Source organism: Helianthus annuus, chromosome 9 (genome assembly GCF_002127325.2).
Source record: "Helianthus annuus cultivar XRQ/B chromosome 9, HanXRQr2.0-SUNRISE, whole genome shotgun sequence".
In the NCBI taxonomy this organism is placed as follows: domain Eukaryota; kingdom Viridiplantae; phylum Streptophyta; class Magnoliopsida; order Asterales; family Asteraceae; genus Helianthus; species Helianthus annuus.
Genome location: NC_035441.2, coordinates 44594592 through 44610034, shown reverse-complemented (window position 1 = coordinate 44610034; position 15443 = coordinate 44594592). Strand labels below are relative to the sequence as shown.

Sequence of the window (15443 nt, the reverse complement as noted above, 5' to 3'; positions counted from 1 at the left end):
AGGACGTCTCCAAGACAGCATTCAGAACTCGTTACGGTCACTACGAGTTTCTCGTCATGCCGTTTGGATTAACGAACGCGCCTGCTGTGTTTATGGACCTTATGAATAGGGTGTGCAAACCCTATCTAGACAAGTTCGTCATAGTATTCATCGACGACATCCTGATCTACTCCAAGAGTCAGGAGGAGCACGAGCAGCACCTACGTCTGATATTGGATCTCCTTCGAAAGGAGCAGCTGTACGCCAAGTTTTCTAAATGCGACTTCTGGCTTCGTGAAGTCCACTTCTTAGGCCATGTGGTGAACAGGGATGGGATCCATGTCGATCCATCCAAGGTAGATTCGATCAGAAGCTGGCCTACACCGCGTACACCGACAGAAATACGCCAGTTCTTGGGTTTGGCAGGTTATTATCGGCGGTTCATCAAAGACTTCTCAAAGATCGCTCAACCGCTCACGTTACTGACGCAGAAGGGTATCGTTTACAGATGGGGTAATACGCAGGAAACTGCTTTTCAGTACCTAAAGGATAGGCTTTGCAGCGCACCTATTCTCTCATTGCCAGAGGGCACGGATGACTTTGTAGTATATTGTGACGCATCAATACAGGGTCTTGGTTGCGTATTGATGCAGCGGGATAAAGTGATAGCTTACGCCTCTCGTCAACTAAAGGTTCATGAACGGAACTACACGACGCACGATTTAGAGCTGGGAGCTGTTGTTTTCGCGCTTAAGATATGGTGACACTACCTGTACGGTACCAAGTGCACGATTTACACCGATCACAGGAGTCTCGAGCATATCTTTAAGCAGAAGGAATTGAATATGCGTCAACGACGATGGGTCAAGCTGCTTAACGACTACGAATGCGCTATCAAGTATCATCCAGGCAAAGCCAATGTTGTGGCTGACGCCCTTAGTCGGAAAGACACCCTACCGAAGCGCGTGCGAGCGCTACAGCTTACTATTCAGTCCAGTCTCCCTGCACAGATACGAGCTGCTCAGATAGAAGCACTGAAGCCCGAAAACGTCAAGGCTGAAGCCTTACGCGGCTCACGACAACGATTAGAACAGAAGGAAGACGGCGCCTACTATGTAACGGGGCGTATTTGGGTCCCACTTTATGGCGGTTTACGAGAGCTTGTGATGGACGAAGCACACAAGTCTCGCTACTCGGTACATCCAGGGTCGGATAAAATGTACCACGATATCAAAACAACATACTGGTGGCCAAGTATGAAAGCTCTCATCGCGACCTATGTCGGCAAGTGCTTGACCTGTGCGAGGGTCAAGGTTGAATATCAGAAACCAGCGGGCCTACTTTAGCAGCCTAAGATACCTCAATGGAAATGGGAAGAAATTTCCATGGATTTCGTTACAGGCCTACCTAGATCTCAGCGTGGGAACGATACGATATGGGTGATCGTGGATCGACTCACCAAGTCTGCACACTTCCTGGCTATAAAGGAAACGGATAAGTTCTCCACTCTTGCAGACGTTTATCTCAAGGAAGTTGTCTCGAGGCACGGGGTGCCCACCTCCATCATTTCGGATCGGGATGCACGATTCACATCAGAACTGTGGCAAGCGATGCACAAATCCTTCGGCTCACGATTAGACATGAGCACAGCTTATCACCCTCAGACAGATGGGCAGTCTGAGCGAACGATCCAAACTCTTGAAGACATGCTTCGGGCATGCGTCATTGATTTCGACAACAGCTGGGAAAAGCACCTTCCTTTGGTGGAGTTTTCTTACAACAACAGTTATCACACCAGCATACAAGCCGCTCCATTCGAGGCATTGTACGGGCGTAAATGCCGGTCACCTCTCTGTTGGGCAGAGGTGGGGGATAGTCAGATTACAGGTCCAGAGATTGTTGTGGACGCCACAGAAAAGATTGCGCAAATTCGACAACGCATGGCGGCAGCACGCGACCGTCAGAAAGCCTACGCGGATAAGCGTAAAAGGCCATTGGAATTTCAGGTCGGGGACCGGGTATTACTTAAAGTCTCACCCTGGAAGGGTGTGGTACGTTTTGGCAAACGGGGTAAACTAAATCCGCGATATGTCGGACCATTCGAGATTATAGAAAGAATAGGCCCAGTAGCCTACAGATTGAACCTACCAGCTGAACTCGGGGCAGTTCATAATGTTTTCCATGTGTCGAACCTAAAGAAGTGCCTATCAGATGAAACCCTCATCATTCCTTTTAAGGAACTCACTATCGACGAGCGGTTGCAGTTCGTCGAGGAGCCTGTAGAAATCACGGACCGGGATGTGAAGGTCCTCAAACACAAGAGAATCCCTCTTGTTCGAGTTCGTTGGAACTCCCGACGTGGCCCAGAGTACACCTGGGAATGCGAAGACCAGATGAAAGAAAAGTACCCCCAGTTATTCGGAACCAATGTAACCACTACTGAGGCTGAAGCTACTACTTCGGAATTTCGGGATGAAATTCCAGATCAACGGGGGGAGGATGTGACACCCCAGGAAAACCAGTGAACGATACAACTTAGCTTCCTCAATGAGTGCATACCAAAATTTCGGGACGAAATTTCTAATTAGTTGGGGATAATGTGACAACTCGTACTTTAGACCTACCTTGTAACGTCACGAACTTATGTGAAGCTATATGATTGATTTAATAAATGATATGTTTGGTACATGCTTGGTGTAAATGTATGTATGTATAATATGTGAATGTGTGTTTTACATGATTGAATGAAACCCGAACCGCACAACACTACACAATCAATCACACAAGGCATTTGGGCTATACTTTGTATTCGGATCATTGGGCAGCCCATTGAGGGTTCGGCCCATCCTCTATTCGTATACACTTAGGGTAGGGCAACTACCTCTCACTTTTACGAAACACAATACACACACTCAAACCCTAGTGCTTCCTCTAGTTTGCTTGGAACCCGACGGCAACAACTCACTATCGAAGATATCTCCTGATTTGGATTAATCCTTGTTCACTCTCTTAATCGGTTAGTATGTTGTTTGTGTTCTCGAATTGATGATGTTATGATTCCACATTTTGTTTAGCCGATTAGAGTTGATTGCATGAATGGTTTACGTGTTGTGTAATATGATCGGATTGAGTGTATGATTGTCAATCGGTTGCTATGTGATGATCTTGTTAGTGATTAGGGTTCTTATTAGTTGTTATTATCACATGTTGTGCAAGAAATCATTATGAGATAATAAGTAATCGGCCACATGTTCATTGATAGATTAGTGTTCATGCTTGGATTAGGGTTATGTAATTGGTTGTAAAACCCTTGTTTGATCGGTAATATGCAAACTATTAGTTGTTAATTGATTGATTGGTGAATGTATGGAAACTGATAAATTAGTTGTAACTAAATCGCTTGATTGCTGGATGATTGAACTAGTCGCACAAGACCTCCTGAGCGCACAAGGAGTCTAGTCGCACAAGGGGTCTCAAATCACCCATGCACAAACTGTTGGGCCGGACAGCCCAAGTGTCCAGTCGCACAACCCAACTCTGTCGCACAAATCCAATGGATCGCACAAGTAGATCTTAGTCAATTGTTGGGCCGTAACTATGTTAGGTGATTATTGTTTTGATTATTTGACCGAGCAAGCCCAAGGCCCACTCGCACAAGGCCGGTGTATGTTGTCTGGGCCGGATGGGTATTGGGCTGGACTTGATCGCACAAGGTTAACCGGGTCGCACAAGGTTAACTGGGCCATACTAGTTAATCCTGTTTTGATTGTTGGGCTGAGATTGTTTATGTGAACTTAACTGTTGGGCCGTAGACATGGGCTGGGTATTAGAGATGATCGCACAAGATGTTTGTTAATGTGTTGTTTGGGCCGAGATTGTATTAATGAATTGTTATGATATCTGGGTCGAGTGCAATTGGGCCTAATCGTTCAATCGCACAAATGTATGAGTATATTATACGATTGACTGTTAGCGTGCAATAAGTGTTGCCATGACCAATACATGTTCATAACGTGCTAACCTATATGATACATACGTGCATTACTTGAAGTCAAAACCTGACTTGTGTGGTAACCCTGTTAGGACGAGGTTGACCACCCTTAGTTCAAGAAACCCTTTATTGTGTATCTGCTGAGCAAACCAAGGTGAGTTCACACAGCCAAGGCATGGGATTCCCGGGTTGGGAATTGGGTTGAAATGTTTGATATGGAATGATTACTCGTACTTACGCAATCACTAGACTATAGACCATCGTCCTCAGGATAGTCAGGACACTTACGTAAAACCTACGTAAATTAGTATCTACCATTGTCTCCCGGGTCGGGAGGACACTTACGTAAATCCTACGTAACCTAATACCAACTACTGTCTTCCGGGTCGGAAGGACACTTACGTAAATCCTACGTAAACCCCACGCGTACCACTGTCCTCGGGGAAGGGCACTCACGTAAATCCTGCGTGACCTTGTACGTATTCCTGTTCTCAGATTAAGAAGAACACATGGTTGCAATTAGTCTAGTAAGTACCATAGTGGGAAGCCCCCATTATAAAGGATAAACGTGAGAATCCCTCACCAGTAGTATATATTTGTATGGGAAGCCCCCACAAGATGAACATACGCATTACTATTACGAACTTACTTTCTGTGAACTCGCTCAACTAGTTGTTGATTATTTGCTGCATGCCTTGCAGGACCTTAGGTACTTATGGAGCTTGCACAAGGAGGAGCGGGTCGTTGTGGACAAGTGGATCGTGATTACTTATGTCATTTCATACATTAATACTTATGATTGGGTTTTTACATTAATGCTTCCGCTATACTTAACTATGTTGGTTTTGATAAACACCTTTCGTATTGATGGATAACTTTTACTATATATATACATGTTCAATATGATTGGTGGCTTGGTCCTGGTCATGTCACGCCTCCAAGCGGTGGTACTCCGCGTGTGGATTTTTGGGGGTGTGACAAACGCCATGTGCTGTTTTTTTTTCAGGAGTGCTGTGTTGAAGATGGAAGGAGTGTTAGAACTCTCAAGGGTGATTTGTGAGAGCATGAAACCAGGATTCTATGCACACATCACCATTGTTCAATGTTGGGCGAATATACTGAACTTTGAAGAAAGATACAAGGCTCTAGAATCACCCTCAAGACTATTTTACACAGAAATAATGCTGGTAACTCCTTTTTTATATTTAATTGATGCATTTACATTATGACTTTGGTTTGTTGTTAAAAATGCGGTTCCTCAAAATTAAAGAATACTCCCTCGTGTGGAAAGACAAAAAGTTATCGATACAAAGAATATGGCATTGGTTTTGAAAAACGCCCGTTTCAAAGAAGACTAAAAAGATAGAAACATAAATGAATATGAACCGGTCTTCGTGCCAATAATATGGGCAAAACATTTCTATTTTGTCTGCTTCAATCTAAAACACAGTAGATTTGATGTATTGGATAATAGCGTTGTAGAGGATAATCTCAGCATCAAAAAAAGTATAATGGATGGGTGGGAAAGTTGACAAGTATCTTAAAAACTTTGTATGTAGAAACTATATTGACAAAACGCCATACGAATATATGCAAAAATGTGTAACTACAGCATGATGCTTTTGCAAACTACTTGCGTATTAAAAAAACACCCAGTGGCTAGGATCATGAAGTCGGCGCCTGTTGTCAGACAAAAGATGGATTGTAGGATAATGTCTAACGTGATCGACTGTGGGATTTTTGCAATGAGACATATGGAAACGTATATGGGGCAGGTGACTGGTTGGGGATGTGGTCTGGCAAAAGAAGATGCCCCAAATGAACTACATCAAAAACAACTAAATGACCTCAGGATGAAATACATTGCAAAAAATCTTGTTGCATCGCAAATTGAAAATAGAAAAGAAGTGGTCAAGTCTGTAAGAAATATCTTGGATTTAGGGGAAGCAAAAATAAATGAATTGTATAAAACAGGGCGCAAAAGAATAGAACAAATGATGGAGCAATATATAGATTAGCTTAAATGCCATAAATTTCTTACATTTATATTTTTAATGTTGACTAATGTATTTTGCTTTAGACTATTACATATACTTGTTTCGTTATGCGGTATTCATCATGGGATTTTTGATAATATGTGTGCCTAGATGTGAGAAATCCATGAAAATGCCATGATGAGTAATCTATAATGAAAACGCCATTAGTTGAATAATAAATAATAAGAACTAATGTTACTATCTTCATAAAACATATTAATGAAAATGCCATGATTTGAATAATTAGGAAATAGTAACCAGGTGTAAAATGGCATTGATCATAAACAATAAGCATATATTAGAACCCAAAGGACAATTAACATTAATATTTAAAACGCTAAATATTGAATATAGGAAGAACGCCATTGAAACATAAAACGACATTTAAAAAAATACTTTGAAAAAACCGCCATTGAAACAAGTAAAAGAGAACAAAATGCCATATATGTTGAATATAGGATGAACGCCAATGAAACATAAACGCCATTTCAAAAAAAATACTTTGAAAAGAAAACGTCATTGAAACATGCATAAAGAACAAAACGCCATTGAAATTTTGTTTGAAACAGAATTATAACGCCATTTATTAAGGTGAACGTGGACAATGACAATCGTGCCCCTGCATATCATTTAGCGCCCTCTGCCACGTGTTCGACCAGGATCCGTTCTTACCGTTTTCACACTTCCAACCATTTTTGACACTTCCAACCGTTTTCTCCTTATCCCGTTTCTCTATATATATATAGGGGGCTGCTAGAATGAAAACCACACCGAGTTGTAAGAACCGCGAGAACTACACCATTCGGGTCGCCGTTTACCATGATTTTTTTTACAACTACATGTGTATATTATAAACACAGCCGTAAAAAAAAATTCAAACGCCCCCCCCGAGGGGGTAGTTTTTTACACCACAAGTTTGGTGTTTTTTTTTCTTTTTCTTTTTCTTTTTTTTTTCACCAAACTTGTGGTGTAAAAAACTACCCCCTCGGGGGGCCGTTTGAATTTTTTTTACGGATGTGTTTATAATATACACATGTAGTTGTAAAAAAAATCATGGTAAACAGCGACCCAGATGGTGTAGTTCTCGCGGTTCTTACAACTCGAGGTGGTTTTCATTCTAGCGGCTCCCTATATATATATTGAAAGGTTCCTATACAAGAAGCGAATTTTGTGAGAACGTAGGAGACCATAAAAAGTTGTTATGTGTACCTTAAGCTAGGGTATAATCATCCATATAATCACATTGCCAAAGTACGTAATCACATAATGTTACGGAATTACGAAATGGTGCAGAGTAATGTAGTGTAACATAGTACATAATCACGTGACGTTATACAAAACGATGTAACATTATAAAAAACACATAATCTTATACTTGTTTATGAAAATAATGCATGTTACGTAATTATGTACTAGTACATAATCACGTTCTGTTATACTTATTTCTAAATATAATGGATATGACGTAATTACGTAATGTTATGCAGTTATATATTCACGTATTGGAACATAATCATGTAGCTTGTAAAAAATAATTTAAATAAAGAACCATAGCAATACCATACACAAATGAAAGAGGATAAAACGTTCATTTTTATGATGTATTTTCTTTAAATGTTATCATATGAAAAAATTATGGTGGTTTAAAAATTATGAGGAAGTTGGTGTAAAAATTTAACAATAGTGGCTCTTCCTTTTTTGTCCTCTCATCAATTATTTTTGTTACGTAATACGTAATGGGCAGTATAGGGGCATCAAGAATGAGAGACATTTCTAGAATAATGTCCAATGAGGAGGGAAAACATGGAAAGTAATAAATGAAAGGGCATTAAGGAGTCTTAACCATTACATGGGGTGTTATGATGCTTATGTGGTAAAAAATGCACCTTTAGCGGCATTAACGAGGTACAATCTACAGAGTTCTAGTTTGGACGATGAACAAGAAATAATATTTAATTGTTAAATATTATAGTTGATGAATTGCGGTTTTAGCAAAAAGCGGATATAAATATTTAGTGAAATAATTATATGTGCAATAATTATTTATTATTTTTAAAATTAGTTAAATACATTATTAATAGATAATGGTGGATATTATTTAATAGTTAAAAAATATCATTATATTTATTGGATAAATATAATAGGTTGGTATTAGTATTGAAATACAATAGGTATGTTTAGTATAAATACATGGGTTTTCGGACAATTCAAGTTGATATCATTGTGAAACAAAGATCACAAAATCATCATGGGCACCACCTTTACCATCGGAGCATCACCACCCGGCCACACAAGCACCGCCGGACCTCTGTTAGTTGCTACCTATGCATCGTCGCATCCCACCCGAGCTGACCAGCCACTTCCTCCGGTGACCTAAGCACTGTTGTTGTCGCGATTCCGACAAACCTATAAGAAACCAGGAGGCCTTTTTTGGTTGTTTCGTTGACCAGCTTTAACCGTGAAGGAGTTTACGAATCCCACTTGTTCCGATTTAATCGAAGAGCTACAGGTATTAGGAGTATGTTTCAAAGAGTTGATTCGGGAGCTCCGGGTTTTCATGAACGCATCAACTAGCGTGACGTTCGTTGTTTCAATCGTGTGTGTGTTCTTCCGTATTAATCGAAAGTACGATTCTCTAAAACACCCAATGGTTGTGTTAATTGTTTATTCGAATTGCAATTGGATCACTGACGTGATATTTAATCGGATTAAATTATGTAAACGCTTTGGTTGCCAATTAATATGTGATATTAACAAACTAAATAAAACTAGAAGATTGACCCGCGCGCGTTGCACCGCGGCCAACGAAATTGACATGTTGTTGATTAGATTCACATTTACAATGTGTTAAAGATGTTTTTGTCGGTTAGTGTGTATTACTATCTTATACAAGTAAGTAATTCACTAAATAAGCTCAATACAATTAATGGTCTCATAATTACTACGTTACATGACTTGTATCCATATAAATAACCGATCGTATTAAGCTCCCCGCGATGCGGCAGGGGCGTAAAACCGTGACAAATAGCACAAATGCCACACTATAGCCAACGACCACCAACATTGAAGTTGCGGCATCTTAACGTGGAAAAATTAGACCGACATATCTATATATATAATAAATGAATTAGATGTGGGACACGTGTCCCTACATCATGCAACTAAATAGATCATTTTGGCGGGAAACAATAGGGAACATTTAGATATCCGCATTCGGATCCCGTGTTGGGTATCCGTATGAAGTTTGGTGACCCGAGTATATAAAGAATTAAACAAAAAGCCTAACTCAATGAAACCTATCAATTCTCCCATCTAGATCGGCCGCCTCCGGTGGTTCTACTCTAGCTCACACAATCTTCAATCTTCTATTCATTGATTCATGATCATCCTATATGATTCAAGGTTTGTATTCTGTATATTTGGTTTCACTTATGATTTCTCCTAATTTCAGGTTTTACATCCGATGATTAATGTATCTAGGGTTTACATCCGTTGATTCTTGATCATCGTAACTGATTCAACCTTTGTATGTTTCGTATTTTAGTTCACTTATGATTTCTCCTATTCTTATTTCACATATCCTAGACCATATATTCACCACTAATTGTTCTTTTTAATGTATTTAGGTTTTACATCCGCTGATTCATGCTTATGTTTGAAGGATTTTGTTGTTTATCCTCCAGGTATAGATACGTATCAGTAAAACCTGTTATGTGACTTATTAGTATAGATTAGTATAGATTTGTGTATTACCTTGTGTTTACATATGTTCATTATTCTGTAGATAGTATCAGAGGTGCAATTCTACAATTTGTTCTTTTCAATTTTTGCAGTCTGCTGTTACTCTTTATGTGTACCCAATTTTTAAATTGAAATGTTATTTTCAATTTTTGCAGTCCGGTTACATGAATGGTAAGAACCTCGAAGTTCATGTGGTTCTTCTTGTGCATTTTTTTGCACGGTAAAAATCTATTCATGTATCAATTAAAATATATTAATCAAATATATTTTGTCAATACACATATTATACAAATTTAATAAATCTTCTATGTATGTTTTTTTGAACTTCTATGTATGTTTTTTTGAATTTTGTATATGATTATACAGAAAAAATTGGCCTTATAAATAGAATGTATATCTTATATTAATGGCATGATTTTTAAAAAAATTCAAAACTTAAAAAACTAGGAAATTGAATCTTCTAAATTTGAAATGTAACCGACAATCATTTCTTAAAATAAACTTGATTGATGGTCGTTTTGAAACTTCCAAAAATACTTAACAATCATTCCAAAAAATTAACATTGTGTAGTTTATAAATTAGTTTACGGATTTAGAGCTAATAATTTTATACCACTTCAATGGAGAACAATAAGATTACTATGTTCCGGTCACTCGATGCTCACCTAACTAACTACACCATCAAGGCCAAGATCATATCATTGTGGCATAAAAAAATGAATGGTGATGAAAAGCAAATATATCGAGTTGATATGGTCTTGATGGATGAGGAGGTTACTATTTTTATTTTATTTTATGAAACTTCCTAATAATTTATTTTAGATTATTTGTTATGCATTTTGATGAACTTAAATACATTATGTATTATTGATTTTAGGGTTCATTTATGCAATGTAGTTGTTTGAACAAGCTTTTCAAACGGTTCCTCAAGCATTTGGTTGTTGATGACTGTTTATTGATTTACAAACCATCTCTTGTGAAAGATACTACAAAGATAAAGGTTACGGGAAAAGATCAGAAGCTATCTTTGTATCCATTCAGTTCTGTTCTGAAAATAGAGAATTGGTCTGGGCCTCGCTACTATTTTCGTTTCACTGATTTTAAATCTGTATTGACCAAAAAAGTTCCAGCTAATACTCCTATAGGTATGGATTATTCACCAGTTATATTTAAGTGTTCTATCTTTTTATAAAAAATATGTTAATACTTTTTAAATAGTGAAACGTATATTAAACTAACACATTGTTCTGTTTCGTAGATTTTCTTGGATACGTGGTTGTGTCTTATCCTATTGAGGATGTGGATAAAAAGGATGGCACTAAAACCAAACGAATGAACCTAACTCTCAAAGATCTCCAGTAGTCACTTTAAATACATTACATATATATATATAGATATATATAGATTTCATATTGTATAAGTTTGTATTCTTAAAATGTAAACAATTTATTGTACAGTGATACCAAGATTAGTCTTACATTATGGGAAAACTATGCAATCGAGATGTCCGATTACATGAATGGTAAGGACCGCGAAGATCATGTGGTTCTTCTTGTGCATTTTGGCACGGTAAACATCTATCAAGGTACTCATTTCAAATATATTTAATGAAGAAACATAATAATATTCAGCTTTTTTATTTTCTTATATATATGTATATTAATAAATATGCTATGAAATATTATCGGAAAAATACATTGTTCAGAAAAAGTTGGCCTTACCAATATGTTTGAAGCAAGTCGTCTATTCATGAATTCTGATATTGATGAGATAAGAGAGTTCAAAGAAAGGTATTTCTGTGTAATTTTGAAATTAAAGTTAAACTGTCTTTTTTTATTTTTATTTTTTAAATACATTACTCCTCTTCTAGGTATGTGGAGAAGGAGTTTTCTCAGTCGTCTTCCAGTAAACACTCATGTTCTCAAGTGATATCCAATGTTGAAGAACAGTTTCTAAATGCTGGTGACTTTGTGTACAATGCTTTCATTTCTTCCATTGAAGTGGTACATTTCCTACATCATGTATTTTTTTGTTAATTGTGGCTTATATTCTAATACTTTATTATAATAGGAAAAGAAGGTTGTCATCGTTGGTACTGTTATTGCAATATCAAATAATAAGCCTTGGTACTATTTAGCATGCAATCATTGTAAGAAACAAATTGAAGAGAGATCTCAGCTGGTTGAAAAAGAGGACGGCAGCTTTGACGTTTTAGATCAGAATATCATTGAGTGTACAAACGGTGATTGCGAGGCTGTTGACATTACCCCTATTCATCGGTATAATATATATTTTTTGTTTACTGGTTATTGTATTCATCCATAACATATAACCTAATTGCATGTTTGGATTTTGTTGTTTATTGCTGCCTACTAGATACAAGATACCTCTAAGGGTTCAGGATTCGACAGGGACTGTGTCTTGTACGTTGTTTGATTATGAAGCTATTAAGCTTTTTAAGAAAACCGCCAAACAACTCCTGGATGTTTATACAAAGGTACACCTTTTACCTAATTATCCTCAATTTTATTAGGTTTGTGGTTAAAATGTTTTCAATTCATACATCTGAGGCAAAATTCATTGTTTTAAATAGGTTGACAGTTCGACAGAAGGAGGCTTTCAAACACTTCCAGCTGAGTTTGATACGCTGATCAACAGAAAGTTTGCTTTTCAAATCAAAGTTTCCAGTTATAACATTGCTAACCAGTCGGAAAACTATGGAATTTCTATGTTATCTTCTGACGATGACATACTCTCAGCGCTAGAGAAAAAATGGAAAATTAATGAGGTAAATTAGTAGTACCTAAAAAATATCTCTATTGTAAACATCTTATTATACCACCGATCACCCTCCCCGCGGGTGATCCAATCACCGTTATTCTTAATATACAACTTTGTGTATATATTTGGTTTTTTATGTAGGTTGATCAGTCTGAGTCAAATGTTCAATCACTGTCTGATTCGGTCAGTAATGTGAAATTCATATCTAAGGTAACATTTAAATTTTGGACAGTGTCACTTTACTTAATACAACAATAACCATAAAAAATAAATTTGAATGTTATTATTTTATTTATTCTGCAGGAATCACAATCTGTAATTGGTGACAATGTTACACCAGAACATGTTGATGTTACCGATCATGGTCAGTCAAAGTTGGAAAACGTCAAACGTAACCTTCAAGAAGTTTATGATGTTGATGCTGTTGACAGTTCTTCTACTAAACGTCCGAACATTCCGGGTGATGTTGAAATAAAAGATGCTATCAAGTTTGACCTCATCACTCCAAAGTTAGAGAAATGAAGGAATCTGCCCATGGTCTTGATTTGAATTTCCATTTTACATATTTTTAAGACTTATGTGTTGGAATAAGGCATTATATGCTATTGATGGTTTTATGGAATTTATTTTGACATTTTTTGGAAGTAATTAAGGTTTTTTATATTGGCATTTGGTAATATTATATGCTTTATCATTTAGTGATTTTCGTTAAAAAATGTACTATCATAGGTGTTTTTAATATCACCTTATATTCATACTTTCGAGTTGATTAACGTTGATTAACCTCAATCAGTTAAAATTTTGTTGATTCAATGAGACTTTTTAAGAATCACTATTTGGATACCATTTCACATATTCATAAAAGTATAGAATTTGTTTAAACCAAATTTTTTATGTTTGTATTTGTTGTCTAAAATTATTTCAATAATACGTAATTATCATAAAGTAAGAAATAATGCATAACCAATTTCGTGTGAGTCACAACGAAGTTGCGCCATTATGAGAAGACTATTTTTAACACCTTATATAATTATGATAAACTAATTTTGTATTTCAACTCGATAACTCTCACCAGAAACTGACCCCGTATCCCAATTTAATAAAGTTATATATAATACACATGCTAAATAAGGTATGATGTGTCATGTTAAAGTGGCATTGGATAATGAGATGGCATCACCATAAGGGTCTTGACATTGGTTATCCCTACAAAAAGGATGCCACTACAGCCAAACGAATGAACCTAACTCTTAAAGATCTCCCGTAGTCACTTTAAATACATTATATATATTTAGATATATAAATTTTATATTGTATAAGTTTGTATTTTCAAAATTAATATATTTATTGTACAGTCATATTATTAGTCAATTTCAATACATTATATAGTTTTAAAATTGATCTTACAAACTTATAACATAATCCACGAGATATGCAAGAAACCCGACAAAAAATCCATGGGTATCAACACTATATATAGGAGATATTTTAGTAATATCTCTCACACAATATCTCAGTTATTTCTATTGCTTCATCACGAGTACCAAGGAAGCCTTTCATCTTCAACAAGTTCATCAAAAAACCTCTAAATCTTCATCGGTAATATCATACATATTTCATACCTAAAATGTTGTTGGTGTATTGTTTTCATCTTATTTACTTTAAATGTAAAGCTTTCCATCTCCGATTATGTATCTATACATGCAATCGCATACCTGGATCTTTTGTTTGTCTTCATCTATTATTTCTGGTTAAATGTTTGATTCCATCTCCGATTGGTGTATTTTTTCATCTTTTTTACTCGCAATTATTTGTTCTTTAGGGTAATAATCTATGTCTTCAATCTTATACAAGTATTTTGTATAAGATTATCTTCAATCATATACTTGGATAGTATGTTTTTCTTGATGTTTTATCTCTGATTAAACCGGAAACCAAAACAATACTCGAGATTGTTTGGTCTGGAGCATACTAATAAATGTCTTCATTCTTGTGCAATGGAATTTTGTTTATATTGTTATGGTACAGTGATCGAAAGTATTTTGTTTGACATAAACTTATTTGAAGATTTCGTGTTTTTCTTAATGGATTGTGTTTTGATTAGGTTTACTGTTAATGGTTAGATTTGGTGATTTTATATAAATAGTTTCTATTCTCTTAATGTCTTTTTTTTATATTTTTTTAACATCCTCTTTGAAGTGTTAAAATTGTTCTACTATGGTTATTGTATGAAATTTTACTATTATAAAATATTTGATATTCAATTGATAGTTCTCAAGTGTTTATACATTAAGTTTTTATACAATCGTTTTTTGTTTATTTTTTTTTTTGTTTTCAGAGTATTAAGGATCATGGATCGTATTGGTGATGACATGATGTTTGAAGAGATCTTATCGAGACTACCTCCAAAGGTAGTTTGTCAATTCAAGTGTGTTTGCAAACAATGGTGTTATGAGTTATCTACACCAAAGTTTGTTTTAATACATACTCGACGACTTTCAAACTTACTACAAAAGAAGCTGCTCTCTTTGAATGAACATACCATTGTCGTTGACGACATAGTATCTGGCAACTCGGAAGTCGATACCAGAAAAATCGTCACTTTTCCATACGATGTCCAGCCATCAAGATTAATCATTATAGGTTCATTTAACGGACTGATTTTACTTTGCATTAGGAGGACTGATGCGAATGAGCTCGTCCTTTGGAATCCAACGACTAGGCGTTTTAAGTTGATATCGGACGACTATTTTAGTCGTTATTTTGGTCGACATGACGATACGGGTGGGATGTACTTTGACGAGCACAACGATCTGAAAGTGCTTCATATTAACTGTTTCGCTGGTGCAGTTACTGCTCGTGTATATTCACGACATAATGACTCATGGAGAAATTTGAGTTTCTTGCAAGGATGT

At 36.5% G+C, this 15443-nt stretch overlaps 2 long non-coding RNA genes across 2 annotated transcripts; both read left to right on the top strand.

Annotated features, from left to right (window-relative positions):
• Window positions 1–10854: 10854 nt before the first annotated feature.
• On the top strand, window positions 10855–11326 carry LOC110874278. The gene is made up of 3 exons (XR_002555801.2): window positions 10855–10892; window positions 11006–11105; window positions 11205–11326. It is a non-coding gene; the product is annotated as an uncharacterized LOC110874278 (long non-coding RNA).
• A 295-nt stretch (window positions 11327–11621) lies between these two features.
• Window positions 11622–12240, top strand: LOC110874279. Its single transcript, XR_002555802.2, has 3 exons — window positions 11622–11750; window positions 11818–12026; window positions 12124–12240. It is a non-coding gene; the product is annotated as an uncharacterized LOC110874279 (long non-coding RNA).
• Window positions 12241–15443: the final 3203 nt, after the last annotated feature.